Genomic DNA, 20263 nt, shown 5'->3' with positions numbered 1-20263 from the left:
GCCCTGTGTGCCCAGCGAGGCACGAGGGGAGAAGAGGAGAGGTTTGTTAACCACAGTGTCCTCCACTGCCCCAGCTCAAGGAAAGTTGGGCTTACAGGCTCCTATAAACCAGGTCCGCAAACTTTGTATGGCAGAGCACAAGCCTGCGATTTTGTCAACTGTTTAAAAACGTGACCTTACACCACATGAGAAGTTTTTGTGATCAGATCAACTTCTCAGTCCTTCAGATCACAGGCCAGACATAAAGGCTTAGGCCATCTCTCTACGGCTATTTGTAAAAGCAGATGGACTGGCAAGGGGAACAGAGGCTGCCGCTGCTGCTGCTAAATAGCAAGAAAAACAGGGACATGGTCTTCACGAGATGTGTCCTTCTGTCCCTGCCCATTATTTTGAAAGTTACATAAATTGGACATGCACAAATTACAGTTTCATGCACAAGGGCTTTACTGTACCTTGAATGAATGCCCCCCCAGATGGATATAATTTCAGTTTCTATGCTTCATTAACATTGGGCCCCTTGTCTGATGGAAGAAAACCAATTGTGCCAACAATGGCATTTTGTTTTACTGCAGGGCCTATTATTTTGGATGCAATACAAGCCAAGTTGCTCTCACAGGACAACCAGTTATTAGGGCTGTAGGGACATTCTGAACTCCTTTGAGATCACACCTGCACTTCAGAGAAGTTTGAGGGGGATTATTTTTTGGAGGCTCCACCACTATTACATGAACTGCACCTTTACCAGAGAGGTATATGAGTGAAACCCAACTGCTCCAGGAGCCACAGCTGCTTTAAAATAAAATAAAGCAAAACTGCCTCCCATGCATTATTGCAATGGACACTCAGAAGGCTGGTGGAGAGGGACAAACACTATCACCCACCATGTCAAACTACAGCCTTGAGAACAATCTCCTACATTAAGTCAGAAGCAGCAGCTGCCCCATCTCAAGCTGAGCTGCCCCCTCCCCACCTACCCTGCCCTCGTGCCACCACCACCACCAGTTCCCATCCAGCTCTACGGGGAGGTCCTCTTGCTCCTCCCCATAATTGTCCTGGGTTAAAACACCAAAGCAGAGCACTGCCCACCACCTTTGGCTTTTCTGGGACTTTCCTCCTTCTGTCACCACCATGAGCTAACACAGCAGTGTTTGCTGAAGGCTCATCTCCCAGTCGTCGCTGAACTGCCCTTGAGTTGCAACCCTTGTTGGCTAACGGTGGTTTGCTACCCTCCAGCTCACCACCAGACCACCTCTCGTAAGCACGGAGCCCAACAGCAGCCAGAGAGAGGGTTATCAATTCAGCGAGTCTAACCCAGCAGGGCTTCTCCGGCCCCATCACCCTCTCCGATCCCTACTGACTCTTGTTGCAGACAGGGTTTCTGGGTGGGAACCATGGGTTTGCCCACTTGAAGCCCAGAGGGCACCTTCTGCCACCCCACCAGCAGCATCATTCCCTCCCAGTAGGCTCCCCACAGCAGCCCTGCGGTACAGGTGGGAAGGGAAGGGAAGGGAAGGGAAGGGAAGGGAAGGGAAGGGAAGGGAAGGGAAGGGAAGGGAAGGGAAGGGAAGGGAAGGGAAGGGAAGGGAAGGGAAGGGAAGGGAAGGGAAGGGAAGGGAAGGGAAGGGAAGGGAACTTGTTGGGAGCTTCTGACTTCCCTCATCACAACCCATCTTCAGTTACCATTAGAAGTTCTCCTGTGTTGGCCAGAGAGGGAGAAGAGACATGCAACAGCATCTCCACACAACATCCATAACCTGCTGCCTTCAATCTGCTTCTGGCTCAAAGGGATGGGTGGCAAAGCTGAGAACTACCAGCCTCCACTTGTCTCCCTGGCCAACAGAGAGGAACTGGAAGCACTGTCATGACACAGGGAGCCAGAGAAGAGCATTTTGCTTCAAGATTCCCTTTCTCTAAGGGGCTTTCACTGATGTGTTGGAGATACCTCGGTGCAAACCAAGCGGTCTTGTGGGTGCTCAGCTGCTGCCCCTGCTCTCCAGGCAAGGTAGAACAGACTCACAAATCACATCTCAGAGCAGCGATTCTGGCTAAGCCTGAATTAACTGACCCATTTTGCTAGTACTGCTAAAAGAACCCTCCCGCTCGAGCAGCCTGACCACTAATCCAGCAGTTTTCAAAATGCAGGGAAGGTTGTGCAGTTCCCAAGTAAGACTTGCTGCCAAGTAGCTGCTACAGGACCTTTGTCCGAGGCAAGCAGACAGCCATTCATGGCATGTGGGAAAATAAGATTAGTTTATTAACCTAAATTGGGGCATCTTAGGTACATTCCTCAGCAAAGGCTTAGGAAACTTCCTCAGAGTGGCTGAGCCGTGCCATTTGCACACTGACACTAATTACTGAGATATCCCTTTGTTTAATACTTCCATGGGATTAGCACCATTACTGCTCCATGGTTTAGCACTAATACCCTGACTGAGCTCATAAAATTAGTTTTATGACATTTCCCACTCTGCCTTTGTCATTCTTGGCACAACTGTAGAGTCTAAAAATTAAGATTCCATTTCTTTTATTCAAGTGCTTGGCTGTGCTACTGCACAGCAGCTGACATCAATCATGGCAAAGAGTGTCCTTAGTTAAAGGGAATATAGACTGCACAAAGCTTTGGAAAAGGAATGCATGGACTGGAAAAAAAAATTAAAAAGAGATTCCTTTCCACTTGGTATGCTTTCCAAAACGTAAATGGTATTTGGTACAAGGACTACTTACGTCTTTCCCTCTCACCATCCCCACGCTCATGTTCTTTCATGCATTTACATAAGTCTAAATTATTGTCATAATTTTGTTAGCAAATGATTATTTAGTTTCCGTGCACACTAGAGCTGAGGACGTGGACCAGGTTTCCAGTTTTGCCCCAAATTTCCCATGTAATACTGGGCAACATAGGGTGCAGCTCCACCCCTTCTTCCCAAAGGAGGCGAAGTATTAGACAGTCTGGCAACCATTAGCTGACTCAAATCTTCTGATAAGGGCTCTGGGAATTCATTAAATGAAAAGCAAAAAGGAATTGAAGTCAGTACTTCAAGGTGACCTTGGTTTCTTCAACAGAAGATATTTCCATTTATCCTTCCCACAATGTTTCCATGATGGCGTGTGTGGGAAGAACGGCAATATTTCCTCAATTACCCAATGGCAAGGGCTACCCTGAGGCAGGGGTGCCCATAAAGCACTTAATGGGAAACGGGATGACCTGAAGAAGCTCTGCACGTAGGACAGTGTACAAGCCTGTGCTCCTGCCCACCAGCTGCTCTTAACACCACCCTGGAGCTTCACACTGCCCAGGTCTCCTTTGAGAGCTCCACAGGTAGCAGATTCAGATTTCCAGTCCTGCCTTAATCCTCCTCTGCTCCCTGATGACTTTTTGTCTAGTTCAGACAGGCCTTCAGGGAGCTCAAGAGCAGTCATTAAACATCCAGATGATCTCACTACCAGTACCAACAATTCTGAGTTCCAGTTGCAGGTTTGTTGGCAGCTGCTTTCCTCAAATAAGAAAATCCTGACTTCTGCTAAGCTCATGCCCATTCAAGAGGAGAGCACGTTATTAAGCTAGCATTCACTGGAATGCCAGTGACAAGCCGCGGCAACTGCAAAGTCCTTTCCAACCCACTTGTGAATGGCAGGTTTAAATACAAGAAACCTAAACCAGTCCCAAGACAAACGCTGAGGAATTTGAGGCAATCCAGTTATCCTGGATTGCTTTTTCAGCCACCCGTTGGGGAAGCCAAGCGTGTTGCTGCTCTGTTCAACGCAGCAGGCTGGAAGCCACAGCTCCCGGCACTTCTCCTTGCTCACAGCTTCGCCTCTCCTGGACACCGGGTCGGTTTGCTCCGGGCCAGGGGTCCAGCACCAGCCCCTGCACCAGCGCCCGGGGGCGGTGGTGATGGAGCAGCCCCTACCCCCAGCCTCTCTCCCGCCCCACCACCGGGGCCACCGCCACGGGACCCCCTCGGCAGCCCCGCCGAGCTCACGGGTGGGGAGGGACGGGCCCCACGGGCGCGGCTTCGGGCGGCGGCAGCGGCCACCGCGTCCCATTCCGCACCGCGGGGCTGCGACAGCCTGCGGGGTGACTCTGCCGGTGACTCTGTCGGCGCCTCTCCCGTCCCGTCCCGTCCCGTCCCGTCCCGTCCCGTCCCGCACCTCTCCGCACCTGCGCGCCCGTTGCCCGGCCCGGCACTCACCGCGGGGCTCGACTCGGCTCGTCCCGGCGCGTCTGAGCCCTGCGCGGCCCCGCAGCGGCTTAAAGGGCCGGGGCGGAGCCATGTGGGGCCCGGTCCAGCCCCGCCGGCCCCGCTCCCGCCGCGCAGCCCCGGCGCTGCCAGGCAGCGGTGCTCTCACCCCCACCCATGGGGCCTGAGCCCGTCCCCGCGGGAGTCAGACCCCAATGGGGCTGGGGGAGCCGTGTGTGCCCCGAGCCCCCTTGTCCGTGACGGTCGGTGAGGCATCCAAGTGCGAGGGGTGACGCTGCTACAGCCACCCCGAGGGGACAAGGGGAGGCATCCCAACTACAGTCTCAGATATGAGACCAACCTGTGTTTTTACCCATTTTTAGGATTTTTCCTTAAATGCTAAACTTCTTCACTGCCTGCATGGTGTCGACGCAGGCACCGTGATAGTGTTACACCAGCATGGGGGAAGGTGTGTAGGGCTTGGAAATACGTTTTTCTAGCCACGAGAAAGAGCTAGGGTGGGACCTGGCACCCGGGCATGTAGGAGTCTGCAGGCATCCCCGGGGAGGAATTGGCTCCAGTGTGGACTAATTAGGAAGGACCTTAATAGTTTTCGAAAAAGGCCAGCGAGTTAGGCCTGTCCACACCAACCAGTTAACACTGCAGAAAACAGCTCAGTGCTTGAGCTGCTTTTTGAAAATGGCCCTGTCTCCCAAGTCCTCAGGACCATCGTGCGCTGGCTGAGTCAGTTCAGAATTATGCACAGGGCTCCCTGTGTTTAGAGGGAGATGAAGGTTCATCTCCTCCTCTTTATTAATCAAATGCCAAATCAGCTACTCATTGCCTGGATGAGTGGCAGAGTGCCGATTCAGCACAGGAACCACTTCTTTGTGCACACCAGAAAATAAGCCTGGCAAGTTGGGTGGAGGTAGCTCCTTACAAAACCTCCAGCAACAAACACTGTTCGGCAAAATGGCTGTTTGCAGGTGAGGCCCAAAATAGGTCCCGCCGGACTATTAGCGCAGGCAGCTGAGTGACATGCAACCCACATTGTCCAGTGGCCGACATATGGAGCCAAATTGCCCATACTGTGATATTAAAAATGACCTCCATGTCAGGCACGTGAATGAGAAAGGTAAGCTGTCCTCTCCCCTTAAAATGTACTTCAGTGTGCTGCAGCCAGCCTGCTAGCAGCTACAACTCGCTGAGACATTTTCCCTACCATTTATGATTTTCTTTTTTCATTTGCAATGAATTGTGAATGACCAGATTATGTGCGCTTTATGCACATCTCAGAGCCCTGCTCCATAAGCAAAGTTGGTATCAGTTCCTGTAGAACAAAGTGATGTTCGCTGCGAGCAAGACCAAGACTGTGACCTCAGACATCATAGCAAAAATTTTAGTCTGGGTTTTAAGGGAGCACCATGAGAAGCAGAAGTATTAGCAACTGTTGTTTCACGACTTGGAGCTTACATGAAGGGAGAGGATCTCTTCAAGGCAAACAAATAAGAAGCGTATGAGTCACAGCAGGCTGACTCCATTTATTGTGTGAAATGCCTGTGCTCTCTTGTCCAACCTGTCCCGCTCCCAGCCCTGCTGGAACTACCTGTGATGATGCTAATTTATTTACCGTGTCTCCTCAGGTAGCCTCCAAAGCTATTAGATTTTCCCTTTTGATAACATTTCCTACAGACTATAAAAAATAAACAGCAGAGATCCCAAAAGGAAGAGAGTATCTTTGCAGTTCTGGTGAGGTCTGACTGTATGCGAATGAAGGAAATTCTCACTGTGAATAAGGGGCCACGCTGGTGCAAAATAAAACTCTCTTCAGCAGTGGGGGACTGCTAAGTGAACTAGAAGAGAGCCTGACATCCAGTAATTCATTTTCACATGTCTAATATTTAATCAGTCTGTCAGAAGCAGAGTAACTATAAGGGACAGACATAAGTATATTGATAAGTCCGTTACTATAGGAATAATATTAAGGAACACATTACTATGACAGTCAGGAGCAAAACCTTGTAATGATGGAAAACAAAAGCCAACAAAAAACTTTTCACCATGTACTTTATTTCTGTTGCTAAGGATTATTTCTATCAATACATTTTATAAATCTAGGTATATTTACTATCTATGAATACATACTTATTTTATAGATAAACATATAAAAACATACTTATTCTACCTTCTCAGCAGATCTCTTCTCTGTCTCTGTCTTTCCTGAGGGCATAGTTCAGAATTTTTTGAAGATAAAGCCTACATCCAACCCTGCCACATTCCTCCCCGCTCTCCTGCCCTCCTTCACCCTGTTACCCTAAGCATCCCTCCCACTGCCTGGACAGCCCCACTGTCCCCTTCACTCTCCTCCTCACTCTCTGGTCACTGACCCATCCTTTCCTGTGTTCCTGCCTAACGCCTGCCATAAATTCCTCTTTCCAGTTTGTGCAAAATCTCAGATGTTGCCTCTTCTCACTGGCCTGGGAGGGGGGACCTCCCACCCCACCCCACCCCACCAGGTCCCTGCAGACTGTGAGGGTCCTGCAGCTTGCCAGCTTTTTGTCCGGCTTATGCCGTTTTGTTTTGTTTTTTAAATAATAATTGGGACAGTTTATTTCTGAGAAACAGCATTGAAGTGTATTCACAGCTCCTGCTTGTTTACCCTGCTGATTCGGCAACTCTGTGAGGGGGGAGTTGTGCCTCTGTTTTTTTTCTGCTTCCTTGGCCATGGGAAAGCCCACAGGCTGTACACAAAACCGGTTCTCCTTTCACTTGTAAAAATGACCCAAAGCATGTTTATCACCTCAGAACAACATTCTCAAGGTTTTAGCTACGCCACAATTTTATGTAAAAGTTATTTTCTGTGTTTCAGGGAGCTGAGTAAATTGTTGGCTTGTCTGACCTGGTTACTTCTCAGAAGACTTGTCACACATCAGTGTTTTCAAGCCTTTTGCATCCACTAAATACCTTCCACTCACCTGAGATTATCTTATCCTTGTTTGATCTTGTAAGCATGGTCCCACATGTCTGCTTACGGCTGAGTCAATCTGCTTGCTCTGCTGGTAATCCTTGCTATTATTTGGTGAAGGTTTATTCTAGATACTCCAGATTTTACTTTGCGGGGGGTTTAGTCATATTCTGACATCATTTTTGCCAGACCTAGTTTTATCCAAATGCTACTACTGATACAGCTCCCTTAATTATGTTCTTGAAAGAGCATAATTTAGCTATTTTTTTCCTATTATGAAATATTGTTTTAAAGCTAGCATTAGAGCTTATCATTTACCAGCTTTCAAAATCAGCCACCTCACAGTGGTTCCTGTGCTACCTTGGCTATTTTCTCACTGGCCATCCCCAAAATTTCCCCTAGTAAAAGGAATTTTCAAGTGAGCTTGAAATTAATTCATGCCTAGAGTTATTCAGATTTGCCCTGTGCTGGAGGAGCATTGTGTTTAGCTAATTTCCTTATCTAAGTATTCATGCATCCTGGTAATGCATTAATACTTTTATTTTACCATAAATACAACAATGATAACTCAGTGAAATTTGCACAAATTAAAAAATAGGGCAGATAATTCTAGAGTTTACAAGAGCTGTGATTATTCTTGAATCAGCTCTTTAAAACTGAAGTACAGATCTCTGAGACATTCAGTATGAGAGTACTGTGCTTTCTGAGCTCATCGATTTGTATATCATTGGTCATATTTATAAATTATTTTAATTCTAGGAAATCTTAATTCTAGGATAAATTGAATTACAAAACCCTAATTTGCCTAGTGATTTTAAGAAATAGCTATTTGGGTGTCCAATAAGCAACATGGTCTAAGCTGGCATAATTTTATGAAATCTGTATTTTCATCTTTGTTAACCTATGTCTTTGTATCAGTGATGCTTCTCAACATAGAAATCAATAGTCAGATTTGTGACTCTATTTGAAATCTATCCAGATCTCCTTTTTATAGAACATTTTAAAATACTATACCTCATCATACTTGATTCCTAAGATACAGGGACTGATACCAAAGAGTTCTCTGTTGTCAAGATTTTAAAACTAAGAAATTAAGAAGATTTGAACTTTTGATTGAAAGGATTTGCTTTGCTCTGTCATGGCCAAGAGACGTGTGTGCTTCAGCACAGGTCCTCAAAGGTATTGGGCTTTCGCAGCATCCCAGATGTTTCCCACACTGAGAAATTCTTGATCCCACTTTAAGCACTAAAGCATTTAATATTATTCACAAAAAGGGTTGCAAAGGGAGGCTGAGCATCACCTGTATATATAATTGCTTAGGTTAGTAAATCACCCAGATTATTTCTGAGTAGGGCAGGATGCTTGTGCAGAGATGCCAGGAGAGCACCATGCTTTGCTAAGCTTCATCCTTCATCCCTGGAGATGGCTGTGACCCAGCGCTCAGGGTCTGGGCAAATGGGGGAGGTGGGCACTGCTTGCTATTTGGGATGCTAAGCAAGTGCTCCTCGCTGCTGATGTAGTTCATAGAAACATAGAATAATTTTGGTTGGAAGAGACGAGCAAGAACTAACAGTCCAACTGTTAACTTAACACTGTCACTAAACCAAGTCCTCAAGAACCTCATCTATGCATCTTTTAAACACCTCCAGGGATGGTGACTCCACCACTTCCCTGGGCGGCATATTTGAATGACTGACAGTGATTTCCGTGAAGAAATTTTTCCTAATATCCAATCTGAACCTTCCCTGGCACAAATTGAGTCAGTTTGCTCTTGTCCTATCATTTGTTACTTGGGAGAAGAGACCAACACCCTCCATGCTACAACCTCCTTTCAGGTAGTTGTAGACAGTGATAAGGTCTCCCTTCAGCCTCCTTTTCTCCAGGCTAAACAGCGCCAGTTCTCTCAACCACTCCTCATCAGACTTGTGCTCCCCTTTTCCAGAGGTTAGAGCTGGAAAGGTCCCACTCAGGAACAGGGACAGAGCCACTTTCCCACCCTTGCTGGGCGCAGAGGAGGGCGGGTGCTGGACGTTGAGCACATACCTGCTGCAATGCCAATTTTTCAGTCCCTCCCCTTATTGTGAATCCAGGTTATTTCTCTCAGGATAACAGCACTATGGGGAGAGGCTGAGGGAACCATTCACCCTATCTGACAACCTCCCGACAGCTAGGGCCATCTTCCACTGCATGGGAGACAGTGGCTCAAACCCCTGCTGCAGCTCAAGGATTTCAATGTGGTTTCCATGCGGCCAAGGCTGATGCTGCAAATAACAAGTTATTCAGGAGATGGAGTCATACAAGTCGTCTCACGCCTGATGTGTCACAAATGTGCCTCAGCAGGGCCAAGGGGCAGAGAAATGTTTGTCTTCCAAGTCCCATTTCCCTGTGGGCTTTGCTTTAAGGGTTCCAAGCAGAAATGGAGGCAACTGTGGAACTTCCCACTGTTAGAAATATGGGTGCCAGAGGGATTTTAAGAAGACTGAGCAGTTGGTTTCGACTCAGAGGCTCTCAGATACCTGTCCAGCTCAGCAAAGCTTTCTGGACCCAATACGTTCCTGGTGCCCCAGGGAGATGGATCTGGACTCCTGCAGAAAGCTCCCATTCATTCGCAAGGTCTTGCACACAACACTTCAGCCTGATGAGAGGTTTATCTAAACCCCATAATGATGAAAGAAACACATGGTTTGCATCTAATCCCAAATACATTTAGTAGGGTAAAGCACAATGTTGACTGCTGGTGCTGATGTTCAGGTGATGGCGTTGTAAAAACTCAGCAAAACATTGAAGTTACTATATTCAGGTTCTGAGGTTTTGAATAGAGGTTTCTGAAAAGCCTAGCAAAACATGAGCTCTATTTCAGATGCCAGCTCAGCAGATACTAATACCTGCACTGGTAATGATGTCACCTCCCTGGCAAAAGGCATAATTTAGGTTGAAAGTATTGATATATTTTATAAAGCTCAATTTATCCACTGTACACTCACAAGGCCAGATTATCCCTCACACCATGCCGTGGAAAAACCTGCAGACAAGAGCTTTGGTAATCTCAGCAATGTATAAGCTCTGTCATTGACTGACAGAATTTCATTAGCGCAGGACAAAATTTGAGGACACACACAGCTTGTTCCAATAATACCATTACTGACTTTTGAGGAGGGCAGGAAAACATGTTTAATATTAGGTAGCAGGCACAGAGGGGATAGCAAGGTGAAATGCTCTGACTCCGCTGTTTTCAGAAAGCTTCCCAGCTCCATCAGGCTGCTGAGGAAGTTGCTGGGAAGATGTTACCCAAATAGCAGATGGCAGCCTCGCTAAATCCATAGTGTGAAAAAACAGTGGTTGGGCTGAAATAAAGAGCCCATGTGATTTTTATTTATTTATTTTTTTTTTTTTTCCATTGGCCCTTTTCCCAGTAATGGCTGGGACCTTAAACCCTTCTTCACCACCCTGGCACTGCTGCATGTAGCTTCTTGTCCTGGTAAGAAGAGGAAGCCCAAAAGGGAGCCGTGCCAGAGCAGGATGCTTTTCAATGCCGTTCCCTGCCTGCCAAGGAACTTTGCTTTAGGCTCTGTTACATCACCTGTGAGCAAACTTCATCAGAGCCACGGGCAGCCCTGGGCCAGGGCTCCCTGCTGGCTGCTGTGAGAAAGAAGAGGGTGGATGGTTTCCAAGTTGCGTTGCGTTCTCCTCGTGGAGTTTCCTGCATCCTCACATCAAAGGAAAAGCATCTCACACTCCACTGAAACAGCTCGAGGTGTGGTCAGCAGTAAACCCAGCAAGGTGCTGATGCCTGCTGGAAACCAGGGAACTTCTGTGGATGCTGAGCTGCTACAAAATGTGTCTTTGGTGGCCCTTCCGCTGGTAGCATGACATGCTAAGATGCAATGTTGCCTCATCTTTACCAGGCTTGGAATGTCAGATCTAGGGAGAGGGAGTGGAAGTTGTGGCAGGAAACCTACCCAGCCACAAGGGGAATAAGCTACTCAGTGTGGTTGGGCTGTAGCTTCTAGCATGTCTCCTCGCAGCCAGCAGTATTTCAATTACCCTGCCTGTCTGCAGAGAGTCTTGGTGGGACTGCAGATTGTTCCTGTTCTCATCTGAACAAAAAAACAGACTCCTACTTTGCAGCTGAATGTAACTAAGTGTCTGCAGCAGGCTCTGCCCACAACAGCGAGGGGAGACATGTCCATTAGCTCTGGGTGGACTTGTTCCTGTCTCTGACAAATCCTTGGCATGCAGGATTCACAGTGGGTATGTGATACAGCAGTAACACCTCATGTCTACATTTTCTTGTGTGTTTTAGTAAGAACTGAAGCTGAACTGCTCACCTTGGTGCCAACTGAGAAGGGGAGAATACCTCATAAGTTAAATCACCTTATGCTGATTATTAATTAATACAGTTATCATCACTGGTTGGAGTATTTTAATTACCTTTATCACTGAATAATTGTTTGAACCAGTAAAAATAGGCAATAGCTGTACTATGGAAATGCTGATTATACACAGGTGTTTCAGCAAGAAGAGGATGTCGAGACTGGGCGCTTGGAGATGCCTCTGTGGTTGTATTAACATAAAGGCCATCGTAGTGCACAGTGAGCATCCAATGTGAGTTGCCCAGCAGAAACTGCTCACCTGGGGTGTTGCCTTGCACCACCAGCAGAGATATCCATCAGCCAGCACTCGCACTGGTGCTGCCCTGGTCCCTTGGCCCAGTGCTTGCATCCCCATCCATGCTCCATCCCTCTTGTTGGCCATAGCATTCATCAGGGTGCACACGATTCCCAGTTAAAACTAACTTCGCAAAAAATCGTTTCTAGTGGCAATGCTGGCTTTGGCTGCTCATATAACTACATCATCAGCAACAAATCATTGTGAGGCACTCTACTTTTCTGTGGTTTGTTTGGATAACAATTTATGAGCTCCTTCCACACACAGCGAGTGAAAACAAGCTGTGCTTAAGACCATGTTGGCCAGCTATTGCACATCACACAGTCTTGGCAATGATCCCTCTCTCTTGGCAGAAATCCAGAAGCACTGGTAGACTATGGAGTGTCTTCTGTATGGTGCTGCTGGTCAGCTTTCAGCCCTTTGCTTATTCATTATCTTTAAGGCTGCATTCAGATTATGACGACCATGGTCCCATAATGCGCACTCTGTGATAGTGCACACACCATCCTGCTAAAATAGAGCAGTGCCTGTGAAATACAGATCTCTCTTGCACAGAAATATAGGTGTAAAAAAAGGAAAGCGAGAACCTGAAGGAGACCTACAAGTATTTTATCACGCAGAAAGCAAGATCTGTCTTTAATAAAAATTAAATTCCATGGTAAGGAAAAAGCCCAAACAAGTTACAATGTTTTCTTTAATTGGATTGCAAATATCACCTTTGGAATACATTTAAAAATCAATTACTCTTTTCTCTTTGTTGTGCTGTCAGTTTCTTTTTTACACTTCACTGACCAAGGCAATGAAATGAGGCTGTTGTGCTTCTTATTGATTCCACTTTGAGTTCAAAGTCAGTTTATCTTTCTAGATGTTAGGCAACAGTAATATCTGTTTGCTTTTCTAGCACAGATGAGCACAAAATCTGCACAAAATTTAAAACTGAGCGAATTGCCATCATCTACCACAGGGTCATTTCTGGTCTTCCTTAGATGTAGATTCTTCTGTAGAATTAATTAAAAGATACACTGCAGCATAAAAAGAGATAGCGTGTGTGGAGGTCAGAAAGACAGCCTGCTTAAGCAAAAAGCTAAAATGGGAAGACATCTCAATAAAGGTTGAAGGGGAGGTGTTTGAGATTTATTGTCTAGAAGGCAGAGATTAAACAAGGATTTAAAAATAAAAGGTTATTGAGGTTGTTTTGTAGGCATAAATGGGGAAACATAACAGGCAGAAGAGAAAGTGTGAAGCCTGGCGTGAGAAAAGGGAGCAAAAAGAGCAAAAATAGTAAATGTATAAAAGTGTAAATAGGGAAAAAACAATAAGGGAAACTGGAACAGAGATAAGTAGGAAGATAATGGGAAAGGTCCCAGAGGAAAAGGTCTCTGGATGAGGATGAATAACCAACATGCTGTTTGAGACATGAGAGCTAAACAAAGGAAAGAGATGATCGTCAGCATGAGAGAGGTTTTAGTATCAGGTTGAAAAAAAAAATAATTAAAAATTCAGAAGATTTTAAAATACAAACTGGCTTGTAGATGCAGAAATATATTTTCTGTATCATTTGCAACTCAGGGTACTGCTTGTGTTATTCTGCCCAAAGATTTTTTTCCTGTAGCAGTCCAGAAATACTGAATTTCTGACATTCATAAGCTTTAACGAACAATTTGTTAATTGAAATTGTAGGAGTTAATGATGATTTTTCCTTACCACCAAAAGGTTTATTCTGACTCTGACTGAAAATAATTTGTACTTCTTTTTCTGCAGACTGAATTTAATGTCAGCAGGGAATATAGCCATGTATGTCTGTATGGATATATGTATATGTAAGTATACACATTTCCACAGTGATGTCTGAGTCATTTTTGATCCATTGTTAGTCACATTATTGTTTATTCTCCTTGATTTATTCTGCACATTTGATCTCCATGCAAGTACACACCATCAGCTCAATATAAGTCACCTAAAACTTTCCACTCTTGGTTGAAAGACCATCAATTAGCAAGTCGCACCCTTCAGTTTAACACTGTCCTTTGTGTGCATGTAACAGCCTGGGTGATGTGGCTTGGTGTGGGAGGAACAGTAGAAAGGTCCTTTGTCCTTTCTCCCGGGGGCTGGTGTACCTTGTGCTGGAGCAGCTGTGGCCACCAGCCCTGGTGCTGGTGGAGCTCTGATGGTGTTGCTGGGCTGCAAAACCCTCCTAAGAGCAGGTGAGCCCCTAGTCTAGACAAGGCTAAGGCTAAATCAGGAACCCACTAATGACAGCTAAAAGAGACAATGGATTTCGGTAAGGTCTGGACGGGCTTTTGATACTTTTCCTTGGCCTTCTCCCCCTACCTGGAAAGTGAGGATGACAGCACTAAATGCTGGGACAGCTGAGTGGGGGCATTGACTTTTAACTGCTTGGTGCCTTATCACCATCACAGCTGATTGCAACTATAATCCTCTCAAGTAATTAAAGGTCAACATAATTGTCCCCCTGTACTCAGCACTGGTGAGGCCTTATCTTGAGTCCTGTGTTCAGTTTTGAGCCCTCCACTACAGGAAAGACATTGAGGTGCTGGAGAGAGTTCAGAGAAGGGCAATGAAGCTGATGAGGGGTCTGGAGCACAAGTCTGATGAGGAGCAGCTGAGGGAAATTAAAGGTCAGTAATTAAAGGTCAACATAATTGTCCCCCTGTACTCAGCACTGGTGAGGCCCCACCTTGAGTCCTATGTTCAGTTTCGAGCCCTCCATTACAGGAAAGACATTGAGGTGCTGGAGAGAGTTCAGAGAAGGACAATGAAGCTGGTGAGGGGTCTGGAGCACAAGTCTGATGAGGAGCAGCTGAGGGAACTGGGGCTGTTTAGCCTGGAGAAAAGGAGGCTGAGGGGAGACCTTATGGCTGTCTACAACTACCTGAAAGGAGGCTGTAGCAGGAGGGTGTTGGTCTCTTCTCACAAGTAGCAAGTGATAGGATGAGAGAAAACCCCCCCAAGTTGTGCCAGGGGAGGATTAGATTGGATATTAAGAAAAATTTCTTCATGGAAAGGGTTGTCAGGCATTGGAACAGACTGCCTAGGGAGTGTCTCCCTGGAGGTGTTTAAAAGACACATAGATGTGATGGTTTGGGACATGGGTTAGTGGCAGCATCAGGCTAATGGTTGGACTCAATGACCTTGAGGGTCTCTTCCAAACAAAATGATTCTATGATTCTGTACTAGTCTGAAGATGAAATGCTGGGTGTTACTGATATGGTGCTGGTCATTTAGCAAGTAGCTTTCTGTCTGTCTCTCCTTCACCATACGTGGTTTCAGCCTTGTTCCTACAGTAAGCTGCAACGTAAGTATTTCCAGCATCAAATTCTTGGAGTGACTCAGGCCAAACCCCACAGAAACAGCAAAGGAGCAAAAACAAATCAAGCACTGACAAATTTCAGGAAGTATTGCAGTATTAAAATGCCTTCATATTAAATTTGCATTCCAAAATCTGACCTTTGTGTTTGCTTTACAACAGAAATAAGAGTTTTGTTTCCAGCTTGTGGCTATTTGATAGGAATTAGGGCTTTCAAGGCCCCTTCCATTGTACACATTCTTCTAAAATCAGCTTTTAATATCCTAAGAATAATTACATGGGGCTGAAATTCACAACTAAAATTTATTCTCATTTACCTACATGTAGTTGTTGTCATGCAACGAGATACTGTTTTTAATTCAGCATTATGTTCCCAGAAAAAAAAGTTAACAGAAATCAGAAGTAATTAGCTCTTTTTAAAAGCTGCCATTGTATGCAAAATGGAAGAATTTTTTTTTAAATTGCAAAAGACATGAGGTAAAATAAAACTTTTTGCATCTTAATACAATTTTTACTATTTGATGGTGTTTTCTATGGTCTTCTCTAAGAAATATATACTGAAAAATCAGAGAAGAGGATGGGGTGATTCCATTGCCTGTGGTGTATTTGAGCCTGATGCCAAAACCTATAGGGAAATTAGCTGAGAGATGAAGATCTAACCATTGGATGAGATCCTTGCTGATGATTATGTATTCAGGATAATGAACACTGGTAGTTTCCATCAGCCTGTGACTGTTTTGCATTCAGGGAGGACTTGCTGAATTCAGTGCACACAGCAGAAAACCTCTCGTACAAATTCCCTCCTCTCTCACTGCACTTTTATTGCTCTTACCCATTTGGTATTTCAGGAAAATGTTCTCAAGGTGCTGTTGTGCTTCATGAGTACAGCTCTCATTTGGAGAGATGTCAGGAAGGCCAGTTAGACACAAAATGAGTTTTCTGTTGTGCAGATTGGACACCAAATCCCATAACTGTAGGACACCTGGGGACCTTGGAGGTTCGGAGGTGCTGGAGATTTCTACCAGTTTCTCTCCTTGCTTCCAGCCCAGCAATTCGCAGCTGAGCAATAAGTGGGCCACTTGGTCAGATATTTTTATAGCCTGTTCACCCACGATTCCTTCACTTTGCTATTAGCTCAGGAGCAGGACTGTATGTGCTCAAGCAGACTCTATGCCAGCTCAGTGAGGCTTTCACCACAGAGGATGGAGACCCTGCACTTGCATGTGGATGTTTGGGGCACGCTCAGCACACCATTAGGGCTTTGTTGTTTGAAATGAGCTTTTATAATTGGAGAAGTGATGGGTTGCATTGTTCAGTGAGTGGACACTCTTGACAGCTTAGCTGAAATGAGGCCACTGCTCTTGTTGCTCTGTACTTGTACAACCAACAAAAGTTCTTCTCAAATGAGGAAAATCAGAGGTCCTTGGATATGCTTATTTTAGCTAGTGTAACTAGCTAAATGATATTCAAAACTATGTAAATGTAATCCTTTCCTGGTATTTTCTATACTAATCACCTCAGTAATGTGTTATAGGGCTAACTCATTTGCTTATTGTCATGGTTTAACCCCAGCTGGCAACTAAGCACCTCACAGACGCTCGCTTATTCTCTCCCAGTGAGATGGGGAAGAGAATCAGACGGGTAGAAGTGAGAAAACTCATGAGCTGAGAAAAAGACAATTTAATATGTAATGCAAAAGCTGCACACACAAACAAAGCAAAACGAGGAAGTCATTCACTACTTCCCATGGGCAGGCTCTTTCCAGGAAAGCAGGGCTCCTTCACATGTAATGGTTACTTGGGAAGACAAACACCATCGCTCCAAACATCCTGCCAGTCTCCTTCTTCCTCAACTTTATATGTTGAGCATGACATTGTATTGTATGGAATATCCCTTTAGTCAGTTGGGGTCAGCTGTCCTGACTGTGTCCCCTCCCAAATTCTTGTACATCTCCAGCCTACTTGCTGGTGGGGTGGTGTGAGAATCAGAAAAGGCCTTGGCACTGCTCAGCAGTAGCAAAAATATCTCTGTATTATCAATACTGTTTTGATCACAAATCCAAAACGGCTCCATACCAGCTACTGTGAAGAAAATTAACTCTATCCCAGCCAAAACCAGCACACTTATACAAACACTTCCAGATATTCATTTTGATGTTTTCATTGCCTCTCTGCTCCTCCTGCTCCCACCATATGGAAAATGCAGCACACACCATGTTGCCTAATCCTTTATTTTCCTCTCCGACTGGCAGTCTTTTTGCTACCTCCACCCTATTGTCTCACAAGTCAGTACAGAATGCACATACATGTGCAGACATGCACACACACTTATACGTACATATACATGAAGATATTATTTTCACGTGGACTAGGAGGACAACATGGTTTACATCATCTCATATCTATTGCTCTGATCTTTTCAAATAATTGATGTCAAGTTTCAGTGTTATTTTAGTTTGTCTTAGCAGGACATCTGCATTTGAATTTATGTTGTATCTTATAGTTCGATACTTTTCTCCCAAGTTCAACTATGCTTCAGGAGAGAAATGGTGGAAGAATAAATATGAAATAAAATGATTGTGCAATATACCACTTTACTGCTAGAATTTCACTGTGTTATAAATAATTTCATTTATAGATGAGGAACAGACTTTTCATTTACTACTGTCTGTCTGAATGAGTCATATATGGTAAATTTCTGTAAAGGGGTCATGTTTGACCGAAGGTATCTGTTATTGTTGGCTTTCCAGAACTGCTAGACTACTTGTGGCACTGGACCAATTTGTTATTTTGGGAGCAGATAAAGTCTTTGTTTAGCCTTCTGGCACTCAGTGTAGCTCTTAAAAATGGTTTTCTTTGTTTTGCTTTAGGTTTTCTGTTGCTCTTAAATCTGCTCCATTCTATGGGGTTTTGTCACAGGAGACAAGAGGCCTGAGTATTAGGTGTACTCTTTCTTGATATCTTCCCAGAAGGCTTAATTTTGGGTGGGTGGGAGGGGGACACTTGCAGATAATGTACAGTATTGTACTTGTACATCGCAGTGTCAGCACTCCTGCTTTCATCTAAGACCAGCAGCTGTTACTGTTGCTGATGTTCACTAGATGTCAGATATGATTTTTCTATTATACCATAGCACCTGGAGAACGGAATAATTTTTTTTTTCCATGTGTGTTACCTCATTGTGTGCAGTCTATAGGTAAACAACTTGGAGTCAAATCCAGCAGAGAATTCAGACAGTTAAAGGAGAAGCATGTTTATACCTGACTGCAAAACTTCCTCAGTTCCTGATTTTAAAGTTGCTGGACTTGCATGTTTACACAGACCCAAAGCTGCCCCAGCTCTGGCACAGATGTCACCTTGGTGCATGGAGGCCAGCTGGGATCCTAAGCAAAATGTTCCTGCCCCACAGCCATTGCCATGCTTAATACACAGACAGGATTGTTCTTGCAGAAATACCATTGCCAGCTTGCCTGAAGGCAACTTGTGGTGCTATTGTGTATGATAACCTTGCAATTAGAGCAGTCAACAAGAGTCTGTGAAACCCAAGTTTAGTTATCCTTCTTGCCAGCAGTCCTGGAGGACTGTCCTCCTTGCCTGGCTCCAAGCTGTCCTGAGATAGTGGGGCTGGCAGCTGTGGGTGCTGAAGAGAGGGAGAGCTGTTGGGGTGAGGGGTTATACACCCTGCTCTTCCTTATGCTCAGGGCTGTTTCAGTTCATTACTCGGGGACTGCTCCCTGGAAGAGCACCCAAGCTGTTGTCCAGGGAGTCCAGGGATTCCCCATCAGAGGTGTCCATCCCCAGGGCAGTACGAGCACACATGTCCTCCCTGCTCCTCCATCTGCTCTCCTCCATGAACTTGCTGGAGATCCTCAGCCTGATTCACAGTCTGGAGCAGTTTGCTGGATTTGGGCTCTAGACTTACAGTATTTTTATTGAAGAGATTCCAAGAATATATTTTTTTTCAGTTAAGGCTGCATTAAGCTCCCTGGTAAAATGCATACTTAAAGGCATACCTTAAATCCCATCAACTTGAATCTTATGGAGAGGTTCCCTAAATACCCCTTAGTACCCTTGCAGAACAGGGCCATGACCTTGGGACCTGATTTTGCTGTCCCTGCTCAGACATCAGAGTTGGTGGATAAACAGACTGGTATTGCCACACCGTAGCTCGGGTCTTGAAGTTGAGTGGGGATTTCAGGCTGTGATTCTTCCTGGAAGCCATAATCACCCATTTGGAGGTATAGCACAGAAATGACACTTTTCTGTGCTCTTCTGCCAAAGCATGTGCTCTTCTGCCAAAGCATGTGCTCTAGACGGTTCAGCAGAGAGGGCAGACTTAGAACATTTATGCGTTTGAGGCTCATAAATTATCTTACAGTCCTCAGCCTTTTGAACTGAAGCACTTCCATATTTTCTCAAAGTACTTTTTAAAAAAAGCAATCAATGAAAACGTCTCCAGGAATCCAGTTTTCCAGGAGACAGCTCCTCATTCATCTTGAATACCAAGTTGTGCTGCAAAAGGCCCAGCTCAGCAAACACAAACCCACAAATTTACCTTAAGTCCCAAGGGAGCCTCGCTGAGTACAATTCTGGCTTGCATTAGTGTATATTTGAAGAGTCTGAACACAGAGACCTGATACTGGAAATATTTATGACAGTTTGACAGCATTCATTTGGAAACATCACTCCAGCAGCACCTGGATCCCACTCCCACCCTCAGATGAGCAGCAAGTGGGTGTCGCTGGTGCTCTGTGCTGATAATGGAAGTTTAAATGATTTTTAGAGGGATGAGAGAGAGCTCCATATTTCTGCTGTGGACAAAATCACGTTTCAGAAAAAGGTAGATTTTTATCAAGCATGTGTCCAGTCAATCTGTATTATTTAGATGCCTAAATACCAGATTGCTGTGTTGCTTAAAATGTAGAGATGTACTGTGTAGTCCTTCAACAATGGCTGCTTGATACCTGGGCATCTGGGTCTCCTGACAACTCAGCTGAAGGAGCTGATGTGGATAGTGCTGTGGCACAGGTACCTGCAGTACCCTCATGACCCTGTTCTCCTGAGGCATGGGGTCTTGACCACCCACCAGGCCTTTTGGAGTGCCTGAGAAGGGGGACATACT

Source organism: Nesoenas mayeri (genome assembly GCF_963082525.1).
Source record: "Nesoenas mayeri genome assembly, chromosome: 1".
NCBI lineage: Eukaryota > Metazoa > Chordata > Aves > Columbiformes > Columbidae > Nesoenas > Nesoenas mayeri.
The sequence above is the reverse complement of the archived record's forward strand: the minus strand, read 5'-3'. Positions refer to the sequence as shown.